Consider the following 15,218-nt stretch of genomic DNA (forward strand, 5'->3'; position numbering starts at 1 on the left):
ATATATATGATCAATATTTCATTTTAAATACATATACATTTATATTCAATTGTATACATAATTTTACTTTTTCTAGACATAAATAGTTTCCTTTGTCAAAAAATATAAACCCTCATCAGCTTAGGTTCTGCAAAACCGGGATTTGTGTCTACTGTAATTTTGTCCTTTACGAAACAGAACTTGAAAAGATGAAACCAGCATTTTTTGTGTTTAGTTCCCGCCGCTTTCTCTTGGGGTCATTATGAGGGTTGCATATTAAAACTCATGGAGGTGGATTCACGCCAAATTATTAGGCTGGTTATAATGAGAAGTATCATATACTAGTATCATGTACATGATACTAGTCTATGATACTACATCCGTAATACATAGTATCGTATATTGGTATCATAGAAGACTACATTTATTGTTATGTATGACACAAAGTAGCACATCATTTAATATAATACGATATTATGATGTAATATTCAAGCCTCTTTTTCTTCATTTGATCCTTTTCAAAAAAAATATCACCTCATCTAAATTACTTAGTTGACATGCATGATACTACCTATGATACTCCCGTTACGGGCAGCCTTAGGAGAGTGCCACCCGATGCATTGACGTGAACTGAAAGATAGAATAAGGATCAATTCCCCGGGTACGCATCATCGGAGCTATAGCCAAATCCAAAACATTAACGTGTGCATCAAGGGCGCCTCCCCGTGATAGCCACGTCATCACAGATACGACAAAAGTAAAATGCGGTAGCGAACTAGCGATTGGGTAAGAGGGGAAAGGAGATCGGGGGTCACGCCACACGCATCCTTCTCTCCCCTCCTCTCCCCAGAAACGAGAACTGCTTCTCGTCATCCCCAATCCGACCGCCGCCGCCGGCGGCCTCCTCCTCCCCTAGCGCTGCCGCTCTAGCCCTTCACCTTCTATCTCTATCCCAACTCTTGGAATCCAAGGGAGGGAAAGCCCCGTATCGCGCGACAAGGTGAGGGCGCCCAGATCCGCAGCGGCACCGTCGCGCCCTCGTCCACCTGGTCCTCGTGGTCGGCCATGGAGGTCTGACCCGACCCATGGATGGATGGGGGCGAAACCCTAGCCCCACACCCACCCATGGATGGATGGGGATCAGGCGACGACGGCGGCCACCTTCTCTCGGTGCTTGCTGATGTGGTGGCCCTCGACGCCGGCGACGGGTTGCAGCACGTAGACGCAAAAGGTACTTACGCCCTCCATCCTCCTCCCCTCCCCTCATCTTCTTCTTCTTCTTCTTCTGGATTTCTCAAGTTAGTCCGTGTGGTTGGTTTGTGCAGGCTGCGGGTGTGATGGAGGAGCACCATGGCGGGCGTGCAGGCCATCTTTCCCTACCAAGTGACCCAATCCCTTTCTTTCTCGTGGACAGCTATGAAGAATTGAAATTTGTCAAGAACCTGCAATAGAACCAAAAGAATGATGTAACTACTTTGGTGATTCCTTTTAAGATGTCAATGGGACATGAGACAAAGATAACTTGTCATTTGAGATGCCCCTAATTCAATTTTATATCGTGCTGAACTTTCTCAAACTATTATGTATATCATTTTAGTAATTGAGCTAAACAAACTGCCATGGTAGAATTTGCGGGCGTGGCGTCATGACCGGGCTCAGAACAAGGTATGACCCACATCTCTCTGTAGGCTGTACTTGGGGAAAAAACTGTAGCTCGCGTGGCGAGATGCTCATTACCAGTAGTCATAGCTGCAGTTTTGGTGCGTCAAGTGGTGGATACATTGTTGGCTTGAATTTTCATGTCCCCTGAAGGTTCTAAGTGAGTGCTGCATCAAAGGGTGTTGTTGTGATTTCCTCGAGGTATTGATTAGGGGAGTTAGGTTTACATGATTTAGCTCGTTCTTGGCTGGAAGATTACAGCAAAGTATGAATGTTGGCCAATTTTATATTCACTTGCGCTTCACATGTTTATTTTTCGGATAATTGTTGCTCCTTTTTTGTGACTATTGATTGTTCCCTTTATCAGGAATATTTAGGATGACAATCGTTACAATGCTGGGAGTGGGGCACATCTCACGTTCAAGAGGGCCGAGAAAGATCGGATTTTGGTTGACAAGATTCTGGGTACTCCTTAGTTTCAGATGATGTACTGCTTATTTTTTGTTACCACTTCATGTGATTTATATTTTCTTCACCTTGGGCAGGAATTGTAGATGTTTTGACCACAAAAATCATAGCTTCGAAAATGAAAGAGGAAGAGTTCACATGATATGATGGCGTACGTCCATTTACTGATACTTCATTTCTAAATGGTGTTTGTGTTTCTTTCTTCCTTGAGGTTTTTTCATGAACTATTTTGCAGGTACTCCTTCTTTCAATGCTGGATGAATACATGATCTTTTGGCAGGACAAAGAACAGGAAAGAAAACACAGAGGGTACTGTGCAGTTGCATTTTACTATCTAAATTCCTTACGGCATCCTTTTTGCATTTCAGTCAAAAGTTTGAATTCCTCAAATGTGCATAACTGCAGGATCAGAAGAAGCTCCAGGATTAACTCAAAGCTGAGCAGGAAGCTCTCTACGGTTCAAGAAAAAATCCATCCAAGACTCAAAAGTATAAAGAAGTCACCTAGCTAGACACTCAATTGGTGGTGTAAACCGTAGGGTGTCCATTGGTGGAGCCACGATGCAAGCACCCAGAACAGACGTTGCATTCGAAGAATGTTCATGCTGCCAACAGAATTGAAGACATTGTCCGTTTGTCCCCTGGTAAGCCCCTATCGGTTTCATAGCTTTAGCACGAGTCTCGAGATTCACAATGGGTGGAGCATCAGAAAATTAGGGAACACATAAACTCTCTGAAAAAATATCGTATATTCAGACATAGAAGCCTGGATGTGGTAGAGATTACAGATATTAAAGATAGGTGAACTTCTTAACCATGTTTTAATTTATTATAAGCAAACAAGTTTTCTTAATTTATATCCAACCATATTTAGTGGGTTTTAACTATAGTTAATTTCTGACAACCAGGCTGTTGTTACGCTTTTCTAGAATTTGTACTAGGCTTGGGCTTATAGATTTGTTGATGAACTTGACTCGAATGCTTATACCACTTACCTTGCAGAAAGGCTTTGTTTTATTGGTGTTTAATCATCATCGATGTAGAGGCATACATGTTCTTGGAAGATGTTGCTTGATTTTTGAGCCCATGTGCTATGCTAATATTTTGTTTGGTGCTTTTTGTGTTCTCCACTGGAATAACCATAGCTTGGCTTTCCTGATGTTATTGCTCTGAAGTGTCTACCTTGGTTAAAATCACTTCGTGTTATCTCAACTTTGTGTTGCTTTCATGCCAAATCCTACAGAGTTTTGATGATGTTCTGTGCCAATTTTCTTTTAGAATTATACTCTCCTTAATGTTTGATATTTGATCCTTAATTAGTATCTACTCCCCATGATTCCGTTGCTACTGAAAGCATCGCCTTGAATGCCGTTTAGCTTCGAAAGGGAAAGGTTCCAATTGGGGATTTTATTACTGTTAGAGGGTAGGATGTTCAACCGTGCATTCAATTTTTTTTTCTCTGACTCTGTATTGCTTTACTATTGCGTGAATTATATTTTTATCCAGTTTTGCTCCTCTTGATGATTGGAAGTTAGCATTGCTCCTGTTAGAGCAACAGTATACCAAAGCAAGATCCAACCGAGCTAAGGATGTAAGTTCACTGGATTGTCTTTGAATACTGTTTGGCTTATGCATTATTTACTGTGCTTTGACATGGATTAGCTTGGCTTTGCATCTAGGCTCTCTCTTGCTTTCCCAACAACTCCAGAAGAGATTTCTGGATCAAGTATGGTGTATTCAGTTAGCATTATGTCTATGAGTGTAGGCTATATGAAAGTAAACAAAACCATATAGTTTTTAGTCCTAAAAAAAGAGAGGTAGACTGAAGAAACTATGTCCTGCTCGGAAACGTCTTGTGTACTTACAACTAAAATTAGAAGAGGTGCTCCAGTTCACTGTGCATAAGATATTAGAGCATACACATGATTATTCGTTTTAATATATCGCGTTGTATGAGAATGGAAATACATGTACACAAGGCCATATTTTCTGCTTAAAGTAAAGAAATACAAACCAAACTTTATCTACTCACGATACGTGTCTACTGAACATGTATGTATAACATAGATATCAACTACAATAGCATACAGTTAGTATCATGGAGTCAATTAGTACAGATAAATTTATTGGAAGTTTCTTGGTCTTAGCAAGCGAGCCCAAGTTGCATACAACAAAATAATTAAATTGTACAAAAATCATATGCCTATGTTCTTAATTATTTAGTACATCAATTTAACCAAGGATCAGCATTAAACCAACCAAGTAGATACAGTCGACTATAATTAGTCCGCTTTTCTATTGCTGGGTAACCTTCTTATGCCATCATTTTCTGAGTATTTTTATGCTGCAGGTATCAGGTCCAGAGTCGATGGAGAGAAGCAACATCATGATGCTGCTATATCTTAGTGGTCTTTCTTTCACAATGGTGATCTGCTTCTTATCTGTTCTAGGTGTCACTGTCATAGCTTGCTTGGCATAACCTTCCTTCTTTTGATGGTTGTCAACACACATTTAAGTCACACATACACCATACAAGGTATTGAATAACATATCCTCTCATTTTTACAGGCATCTTTTCGTTTTCCAGAAATTTTTTGTTATAGCATGCTACTTCTATGTCTTGGATATATAAGCTAAACTCAACTGGAAGTAGTATTTGCTCATTATCTATTTGCAATTAAATTGTTTAGTTATTTTAGGGGCGTTAGTTCATTGATTTAATGACTTGTACCTTTGTTGGGTACTTTGCAGATGCAGAGCCTTTGGTATATGCAGCCGCACTCCCTTGCCGCCACCTGCTACTTCAAGTCCGTTGATGGCCACGTTGGAAACTAGGGCTTCTCCATAGCCCGCCTCAATCTCCACCTCGCCCTCCTTGCTGGTATACATGCATCTCATTCAGTATGTTCGTTGTACAACTTGTAGTGTCCACAATTCAGAAGTAGGAGTTCACAGAAAACTGCTTCTCTGAATCACTCATCGTTCAGTTTCTTTCTCTTGTGGTTAATTCAAAGATCCATTGCCAAAAGTGTGAATATGAGTGCAAATATGCTTGTCTTTTGAACTCTGGAACTGTTGCCTATACATGCCTATTATTGTTGAATATGATGGAAATGTGGATGTTTAAGAGGGAGTATTTATCAGGAAGCAGCTTATAGGACTTCCAATAAGCAAGAAGTTCCATATAATTTTCCTGGATGCAATAGGATGAACTTTCATTTTATTGGAAGGTGCTATAGTATAAATTTCAAAGACCCACTTCAGTTGCTGCTGCTATGGATTTATAAATCTTAAACACAACAGTCTTTCGGTGAATACATCTATTGTATTTTGGTGAATAAAATGCGTCAGACAGATCCCCACTCTTCAGCAGATCTTATATAACATTCAAATTGTCTATTAGCTAGATTAGTTTCTCAGTGCACTTTGTTTCAATTTTTTTAGTTTGGATTGAGTGTGAATGTAAGGAAGATATTGTTGTCACATAGTAATAATCCATCTATGAGTTACTAGGAGGTAGCTCATGCATGTTGATTGTGCTTCAAGATACAGTAGTTTGTAGCATACAAAATTAGTGGTTTGTATAGGTTGTGCATCCTAGGAACAAAGTTTGATTCGTAGGTAGCTGAAGAAGCGAACAACTTCTGTTCTTTGCATTGCAGGTTTCCTATGTTCCAAAAATTGATGTGTATTCAGGCGTGCTATGTGACGCGTTGAGAGAATATGATGGGAGGAGGAGACACAACACTCCACTCCACTTCCTATTATTGCCATCACGTTGTTGCCACACTTGGGCTGGTTCTATTCCACATGCTTCTTGCTATTTGGAATGCATCATTCTTATTATTTAGGTTAGCCATCGTTTGAATTGATAACAGGACAATGTTATCAACTCTTTCTTGGTGAGGAACATATTTTTGTAGGCCAGGAGGAAGCTTGAGAACTTGCCGCCCGATCTCACTAGGGCGATGAGATGGAGGCCTGCTCACTGCTGCTCCGCTGTTCGCTACACTTTCAAGGCCTCAGGGAGCACCGCCTTACTGACGACCTCTTCCTCAACAAGCTCGTCGTGGAGTCCGTCGTCAGGTCAACTCCAATGTACTTTATTTTGAGAATTCATCATTCACCGCCCTGTAGACAGATCGTTGCTGACCGTCATTGCCACCTATATATACTCAATGTAGTGTGAATCTTAAGGCCGTTAGAGTCGTACATACGTCAATGTAGTGTGCTTCTTACGTCGGTTTTGGACAGTATCTACAAAGTGTATGATATGATCAAAATTGGCGTCCCCTTCCTTTTGAACCAGCACCATACAGTTGATTGCTACTAAACCAAATTTAATCTACTTTTAGCTCTAACGATTTGGTTATTGTCATTGATTAACAAGGTTGTCAGTTATACATGCATCTGTGTAGCAAATAAAGAAAAAGACAGCAGAATGGGCGCTTCCAACCTGGCACCGCACATGCACTGTTCAGTAGGCGTGCCACGGGCGCGCCCCATCCACTAGTCAAATTAAAGCTGCGGTAAACAGCCGCATTCAGCAAGTAGCTAACCACGAGCAAGTCTGTAGAGTAGTGGCCAGCAGAATCAGTACTACCTGTCAGAGCAACTCATAAACAATCCGCTTGGGTTACACGCCAGTATTATAACCCATAGCCCCTCTGGCCTTGATTTCTCTGGCTGCTTTATGCAAAGATGTGTGTACGCGTTCTGATCTTACATGATTGAGATACCACCAACTTGATGTGGGATCGATACATCCAAGTTGCTTTCTCACAACCCTATTAATCCTAACTACTACTACAAGGTTTTGTGATCTACTCCCACCAACTTGATGTGGGAGTATAGTTTATGGCCTGACTCTGAATAAACTAACATGCTTGCCTCGCCACTCACAAGGGCATACAACCTTGTCCTATCGAAGGGCCGTTGGACGATCTTTATTAGATGTAGAAAAGAAGCGAAGTACAAGATGCTTGTCTAGGCGAAACTAGGACTGAAAACCAGAGTCTTAAGGCTAGTTTGGTTTGTGTCCATGGGTTTCCGCTGCCTGACCTGGCACTGAACTTTGCAAAATTATTGCGCCTGGCCAGACAGCCTGGGCTATAGGTTTTTTGGTTCTTGGCCTGGCCTGAAAGAGTTATTTTGAAAATATTAGCCTATGAAGTCATATTGGATGTACAGTTCTATACTTACCGACGCAGGCAGCAGTGGCAGAGCTATGTTGGGGCCGGGGGGGGGGGGGGGCTTGGATCAATGTTTGAAGAATTTCTTAGGGGGGCTTACATTAGATTTTTTTTAGCATTAGCCCCCCCCCCCCCCACCACACACACAGCTGTAGGGTAACCGGACGAGAGATCGTCGGTTGTAGCACGCGAACGATAGTGCTGGCACATTGCGTCGCTGGCGGTGTATCAGCATATGAAAACCCGCTAGCGCTACTTTGAGTTGGATAGGTCAGAGGTGGACAATAGTTATATGGATGGCCAGTATATCGATGGGAGCAGTGAGTCATAACTTGAGGCTGAGGTTAAGTCTGCGCGGTAGTCAGAGGCAAGCGTCCTACGGATAGTCAGAAGTTTTACAAGTTTTAAATCTTTTTTGAACGCTGAGTATCGCATCATCAGGGCGCAGAACTATACGATGATGTGAGTACGTCGATTCAAAGTTAGACCGTACAGTATGCCACATAGTAGCAAAATGTGCGGATCCGGCGTAGAGCAGCAAGCCAGCGCCGATTGATGTGCGGAGTCTGATGTTGTACCCCGCCCTTGTGTGGTTCGGGACTAGTGCAGGGGAGCAGGGAGTAGAACTACCATTGGCACGAGCTGGATTACAGAGTCCGTTTTGCAGCACTGAGACGCTGGTGGCTTGAAAAAGCTAGACACCGAGTTGACTACTGCTAATGACTGTAACACACCATAGACTTCAAGTTTTGCCTTAGTATGGAGCGTACTCCGGTGGAGCAGTTTTGTAAGTATATTTATAACGGCAGCTCAGCAGGATGTTACATCTGGGTCACTACTCTCCGTATATCGAAACCTGTAAAGGATAATACGGAGCTAGACACCCCACCCCACCCACCAAAACATTGATGATTTGTGTTTCGCCCCCTTCCTTCCTGCCCCAGTGATTTGCTAGCTCCGCAACCGTCAGGCTTTCCCCTTCTTACGTCTGGACCAGGCTAAACACATCCCTGGCTTTTCTAACGAGGCTAATCATTTCCCATGGTATTTGAGGCCAGGCCATTTCAGGCATCATGATGACAGTAACCAAACGACTTTAAGAATTTTTCAGGCGCGCTCCAGGCTGGCAGGACATCATGACGACACAAACCAAACTAGCTATTACACCGGGATAAAACAACCAACTAGCCCAACTCAAAATACAAGGCACGAACTGCCACTCTGCTTGTTAATAGCCCAGGTCTTCAATGCATCCAGCCGTACGCCACACCGCTATGTCTTCCCGCACCAGATCCAGGACTCTTTCGGCACTACTCGCCACCTGGTCAAAAACTCTAGAGTTCAATCCTTCCACAACCTCCAAAGCATCAAGATTGTGATGGTGTCCAAATCGCGGCATCTCAGCTTGGGTATGCCGGTCCTTGCCTGGAGACCTCAGTTAACTGTGAGGCGTTAAAAATTAGAAAGCATGGTGTATAGTATAACACAATTAAATGAGATAGCTTTTAGAAATTGATGACTCTGTCAAAATCAGATGATCCAATTTCAATTGTAAATCTCAATTGATTGTGAGCCCTTTAAAACTAGGGAGCTTAGGGTTATAGAGTATTCCAATTATTGTCACTGATGTCAAGGTAATCAGAGCAAGAGACAAAATATAGAGTTGGGACAGTTCGCTGGAGCTATGACGCCTACTTGCGATGAGAGAACCTCCTTCTCCTTACATCCAGTTGATGAATATATGTGTTGCCATGTCATGTATAGTCAAGCTTATAGCCAGCAAGTACAATAGCTAGATACTATAAAGATGTGCAATTTTATTAACACATGGCCCACCTTCTCTCACATAATGCCTAACAGCACGTGTTGTAGCTCGCTTTTATTATGTAGCCGACTCCTCTTTTGTCTCCTCTTCCCTTCCCTCCATGTCAGCAGGAAAATAATATTTTAACTATTATGGCCTGTTTACATAAGTTTATTGTACTTGCTCTTAATTGCTTTCCCACTAGCTCCCACAACATGTGTGTATTATTCCTCCCATTGTCTAGTAGCTACCCGTAAAACTACTCGACAATCTTACTTTGTATCGCCCACCGCAGTTGAACAAATGGTATCCTGGCCTCAAGTGAGCCAGCCCATTAGGAACATGTGGGTTCGTTACATAGGTGTGCTTGCTCATCGTTTTTTCTTATTTTTTTCGTTTTCAATTTTTTTATATTTCATAAATTTCCCAAATTAATTATTTAATTTTAGTTTACTTTAAAATTTAAAATCATTCATCGTGGATTTTTAAAATATTTATGCAATGTAAAAATGAGTTAGCATAATTTTAAAATAATGTTCGTTACATTTAAAAAAATATTCACAAGTTTTCAGAAAGCATTCTTGACATTTTTGAAAACTGTTTATAGATTATAAAAATTTGTTCGTGCAACCTGTACCACTCAAAAATGTTCGTGTCATTTAAAAAATGTTCACATGTTTTAGAAAAATGTTAGTGAATTTTCTGAAAATCTTTTCAACCATATTAAAAATGTTTATGTAAGTTTCAAAAAGTATTTCATACAATTCGAGAAAATTATTTTGGCATTTTAAAATATAATCTAAACACCTAAGAAATGAGTTGCAACTTTGAAAAATGTTCGTGGGATTTAATAACAAAAGTTCAATGTGTGTTCAAAAAATGTTCAGTTTTTGCATTAGACAAATGTTGAAGGTGTATTCCAGGAAAGTGTTCAACCTATATATAAAACAATGTTCAACATGTATCTGAAAAATGTTCATCATGTACTTAACAAATGAAAAAATAAATAACAAAATTAGCAAAATGTACAAAAAATAGAAAAGGATACAAGAAACACATAAAAAAGATCAGAAGAAAAAGCGCGCAAAAGGGTCTAAATTTAGTCTGAACCGGTGAATAGAACCATCCCAAAACCGTTCCACAGAGTTGTAGTGTTGAGCTGACCATTAGCAGAGCGCCAGAGCCGAGACTAGGGCACGTCTCGCAATAGGTCGGACATAGCCCTGGCACCTCAAGAGTGCTCCAAATCCTTTAGGTTGTCTCTGCGATTGGGCCTGCCCATTTTCGTTATTTTCTTCTTTGTGTTTTAGTAGGTAATGTACCACCGGTTTTCTTTGGAGATTTTTTTTGGGTTTTCAGTTTGTTTTTGTTAAGAAAATTCATGCACACATTTTGAAGTTCATTCATATTTTAGTTTTGTTGAATTTAGTGGAAATAAGGGAAAACCAATCGTTGTGCATCGTCCTGGCAATTTGATGCACTAAGTGTGAAATAGGGATTCACTTACCTTCAACATTATGTCATGAAAATGGAAGCAACAACGGAGAGCTTGCAACCTCACACATTCTTCGACCTTGCTTCCTACTGGATGTCAATTTCGGTCTAATCAACCATCATCAAGTTTATGCATTCCTATAAGCATTAGTATGTAACAGTGTGCTTTTGTTCTAAATAACATGCCCCGCCACGAGCTGAATCTCTCATCTTGATGCATTCAAGTTGTTTTCTTGTTCTAGAAATAAATTCAAGCTGCTATGATTTTATTTTAGAGCAAGTATAATAAAGTGACATAAGCAGGCTATATGGACTAAAATATTATATATTTGCCTAGTTGGCAGAGAGAAGGGGAGATAGCAGAGAAGCAGGCTGTAAGTTAGTCCTTATAGCAAGTTTGTGAGATTGTAAGATAGACCAACCATTAAGAGCAAGTATAATAAGGTACAGTCAGCATGCTGTAAGGATTAAAATATTATATTATTACTGAGTTGGGTGTGAGAGAAGAGAAAAGAGAAGGTAAGCGGGCTATAGATTAACAGCTGGCTGCAACACGTGCTCCAAGAAACAATGTGAGAGTGTAAGGCGGGCCACTTAGTAACTAGCTACTATACATGTTGGCTATTAGGTTGGCTATAGATGATGTGGCAACCTCATATAGACGATTGTTGGCTATACTATTAACCTTGCTCTAATAAAGAAGTACACATTTGAAACTTATTATTATACATGCCGGCTATTAGGTTGACTATAGATAACATAACAACTCCTCGTAGCCAATTGTTAGTTGTATTATTAATCATGCTTTATGGACGTAACTATGACCGAATAAAATACTCAAGGCACTCACAAGGGCACAGATTTGCTAAAAAAAACTCGCAAGAGCACAGACCCTTGTCGTAGCTACTTAGATTATTGCAATTATTGCCACTCAACTCAAGGCAATAGGCAATCAGAGCAAGTGGCAAACAGACACACAGTTGGAAGTTGGGAGTTGTGACAGCTCGCTGGGGCTACTCACCACGCTAGCACGCCGGCGATGACAGAACCTTCTGCTGATTTAACTGATTTTGCAACTAGCTAGATTGCACTGCTCAGTGTGGCGCCTCCAGGTTAGGCGTTGCACGGCTGTAACTTGCAAACTTGGTCATTTTCAGGCTCAGTACAACATTTCCTAGAATAAGCAGTCAGGAACTTTAAGTTCACATTTCAGTCACAGTTGAACATTATTAAGACAACAAGTTCAACATTGCTAAGATAACCACTCAAAGTTCAACATAGCTAGGACATACAAGACGATCAAGTTCAACATTGCTAAGACAACCACTGCAAGTTCAACATAACTAAGACATAGAAGAGGATCAAGTTCAACATAGAGCTACCACAACTCTAAGTTCACCGACATAACAAGTTCCACATTACTACAAGCTACCACCACTACAAGTTCAACATTACAAATAGAGGACGATGACTAGTTCCTTGAGCGCTTTTTGGCTGCTCCCCCCCTCTTGCTAGCTAACTTCTTCACCTTCCTAGGAAGAGGAACCCGCTCCCGCTCCGGCTCCGGTTCCTCCATGTCATCCACATCGTCATCCAAATAGTCATCCAAAGCCGCCATCCGCGAGGTGCCGACGTCCTTTTACCTCTTTGGGTGAAGTCTTCAGGTGTGTACTTGTTGATTCCCGTTCTAGGCTTTAACCTGTATGCGGACCTAACCTGGTACGTCCCCAAGGTCATATCATCAGCAACCTATGCATCAACAAAAGATATGGAAAGACCGTGTGTGAGGATATAGTTAGCAAATGCATCAACAATTGGATATATATGCTCATGCCATACCTCTTGGGTGACCACACCCACATCCTCATCCTCCAAATGATCACCATGGCCCTGCCCCGAAGCGGGATCTGATAGTGTCGCCGACCTAGACCGTTCTGGTGATACATACTCGGGGTCATGACAACCGAAAGGTTTGATAGCCGCCTTAACTTTTGGCCCTGGCGTTGCAACATGTACAAGTGAATGAGACATCGAACGTAGCAACACATGTTAAGTGGTAGTTTGAAGGAGATGTGAATCTTGATGAATGCTCGAAGTGCACTTTCCCCATCGCTTTTGCCAGCCGGGGTTGTTTCAAGAATAGTCTCGGTCTCATCAGCTGCTTTCTTGATCTGGGCACGCTATGAACAGAAATGGTATTAACGTGTTAGGCAAGCGAAGATGTGAATAGTGTGAATGAAAAGCAAAGAGGGCAAATACCACAAAGTTCATCATTGGAGCTGAAGGGATCACTGAGTTGCCTTTCCTAACTAATGCGTTGTACTGGTGCTGGGCTACCTCATCAAAAACGGTGGGTTCTTCCAAAATCTCCTCAGCATACGCCGGCTTGCATACCTCCACATGGGTACTTGCAAGAAACCATGTGAGATAGTTGTTGAACGCGATCGGGCAGTGCTCACGAAGCTGGACTCCTTTTCCAGCCCTAGCTTGCTCCACACTAAGCGCAAACTATACGACATACTTCCTGTGATGCTTGTCCCAATCCTTGATCTTTCGCTGCCTTTTCCTATCCAACCTGCAAGTTAGAAACAGAATATTAGCAGCATCGAAACCGCCGAGAAGCTGCTAAGTGCTCAAGGTTAATTATATATTACGTGTGTAGCAACTTGTCCGTGTCCTCCCACTCCGGCGGGTGTGCCTGGAACAAACCAAACCGACGGCGCACTCGATGTGGGAGGTGAAGCTCAACCGCCCAGTTGCATATGAGTGGGCACCGCATACGCCAGAGATCTCTATCCCTAGTGCACATCGGATTCAGCCTGAACTCCATAGGGTTACCAAAACTGTCTCCTGTTCCATACGGCTCCCATACCACCTGCAAAATGGGATAGAATGCAAAATTAATATCGACTTACAATAGAAGCATCATAATCACTTATGCAATGTCGATTCACCTGCTCAGGCGTGATCGCGTCAAGCTCACTCTAGTACAACTTGTACATAACCGAGGGATCATCTGTCGTCTCATTTAACACATCCCACTTGTAAGCCCAAGTGGGTCACCATAGTGGGTCGCCTTTGTCGTCCCAATCATCGTACTTCACGGTCTTCGGGCGTCCAACCGGCAAACGCTCCCAGCTCCATATGGAAAGCGACAACCACCAATACCTCCAGATGACCTACAACAGGCTTCGTCCAACTGCACATGAAAGAGAACATGGTTGAATTAAGAGCAAGATCGCATTCATAATGTAGCAATGAAGTGAAAAAGAAACAACTTCATACCTGTCTATACAAGTAAGCCAGTGTCGCCGAACCCCAACTCCAATTGCTATCGAAGACGGTCAACGCCTTCAGCCACATCCATGGAGCATTCTTGCATGTGCCATCAGCAAACATAGTCCTGGATATCACGTACCACATGTAGACACGAGCATATGTCTTGACCGTGTCCTCATTAGCTTCCGGTGGGCAAGTACCAAAGTGCTCAGTAATCCACGTGAAAGTAGCACCGGCTGCGACTCTTTCCTTCTTCTTGTCTTCTGCTGCTGGTTCCCGAGGCTCCGGAGGAACCATACCGATAAGGGCATACATCTGCGCGCGCCACCCATCAGAATCGGTGCTCATACATAGAGGATTCCCATCGATAGGAAGACCGGTGATCATAGCAATATCCTGGAGCGTCACGGCCATCTCCCCGGTCCGAAGATGAAAACTGTGTGTCTCCAGCCGCCAATGATCAATAAGCGTGGTGAGTGTTGGAGCATTGTTGGGTGGCGTCGAACGTTTGACCATATGAATGAAAGGGAGAACTCATGTCTCCCTTACATACGGTGTGTATCGCTCATCATAGAGCATCCACCCAAGGGTGACCCCGTGAGAACGAAGCTTCAGAGGTGCAAGCTCCTACAAACAAACAAATCATAACATTACATATGGGGCATTTGTGTTTGAAATAAACACGAAATTCATAAAACCGGCCACTTTCATTATTACCCGCTGCTCCACCGCCATAGCGTACGGCCGGTGTTGTTTGTCCCAGTGATCATCGAGAAGCCAAACCATCCTAATAATTTTGAAAGTAAGCTTTCTTGTCAACACGATTATCTTTTGAATACAAATAAACTAAAGTACGCCTAGTACATACATAATTCAAAGCATATGTATCCAAAGCATTCTTGTCAATACAAATATACAAATATAATTTCAACACAAATAAACTAAACTAGGCCTACTTCATGCAAGATTTAATACAAATCTCTTTTCCATATAAAAAACATGTCAACCTTTGTATCCAAACCATATCTTTTCAATAAAATATACTAAACTAGGGTTGCTAAATTAGGTACATGCAAGATTATAATACATGCAACATTCAAATCTAATCAAATCAAACAAGGTTTCTCAAAATCTTCAAAATAACATACATTATATGGATAGAAAGAAGGGGATCGGAGGAGGGTACCTTCTAGGATGGATTGGTGAAGACATCTACGGACCAAATCGTCAGATCTGATGGATTTGGGAGAGGGGATTGAGAGGGGGAGTGGAGAGGGCCGCCGCCGCGGCTTCTTCTGTTCTGTTCTGTAACTGGCAATGGGGTGGGTGGGGGAGGAGAGGGCC

The 15,218-nt window shown here is 42.0% G+C and overlaps 1 long non-coding RNA gene across 12 annotated transcripts; it reads left to right on the plus strand.

The window, feature by feature from the left end:
• Nucleotides 1-769: 769 nt before the first annotated feature.
• Nucleotides 770-6,388, plus strand: LOC125524867. Of its 12 annotated transcripts, none has more exons than XR_007290993.1 (11): nucleotides 770-1,210; nucleotides 1,305-1,644; nucleotides 1,735-1,839; nucleotides 2,006-2,103; nucleotides 2,184-2,257; nucleotides 2,342-2,415; nucleotides 2,512-2,749; nucleotides 3,612-3,696; nucleotides 4,456-4,641; nucleotides 4,857-4,986; nucleotides 5,768-6,388. It is a non-coding gene; the product is annotated as an uncharacterized LOC125524867 (long non-coding RNA). The 12 variants fall into 12 exon arrangements; XR_007290998.1 differs by having other exon boundaries at nucleotides 1,305-1,362; nucleotides 1,606-1,644; nucleotides 1,735-2,103; XR_007290990.1 differs by adding an exon at nucleotides 3,785-3,831 and having other exon boundaries at nucleotides 1,305-2,103.
• Nucleotides 6,389-15,218: the final 8,830 nt, after the last annotated feature.

The sequence above is a fragment of the Triticum urartu genome, chromosome 7 (assembly GCF_003073215.2).
Source record: "Triticum urartu cultivar G1812 chromosome 7, Tu2.1, whole genome shotgun sequence".
In the NCBI taxonomy this organism is placed as follows: domain Eukaryota; kingdom Viridiplantae; phylum Streptophyta; class Magnoliopsida; order Poales; family Poaceae; genus Triticum; species Triticum urartu.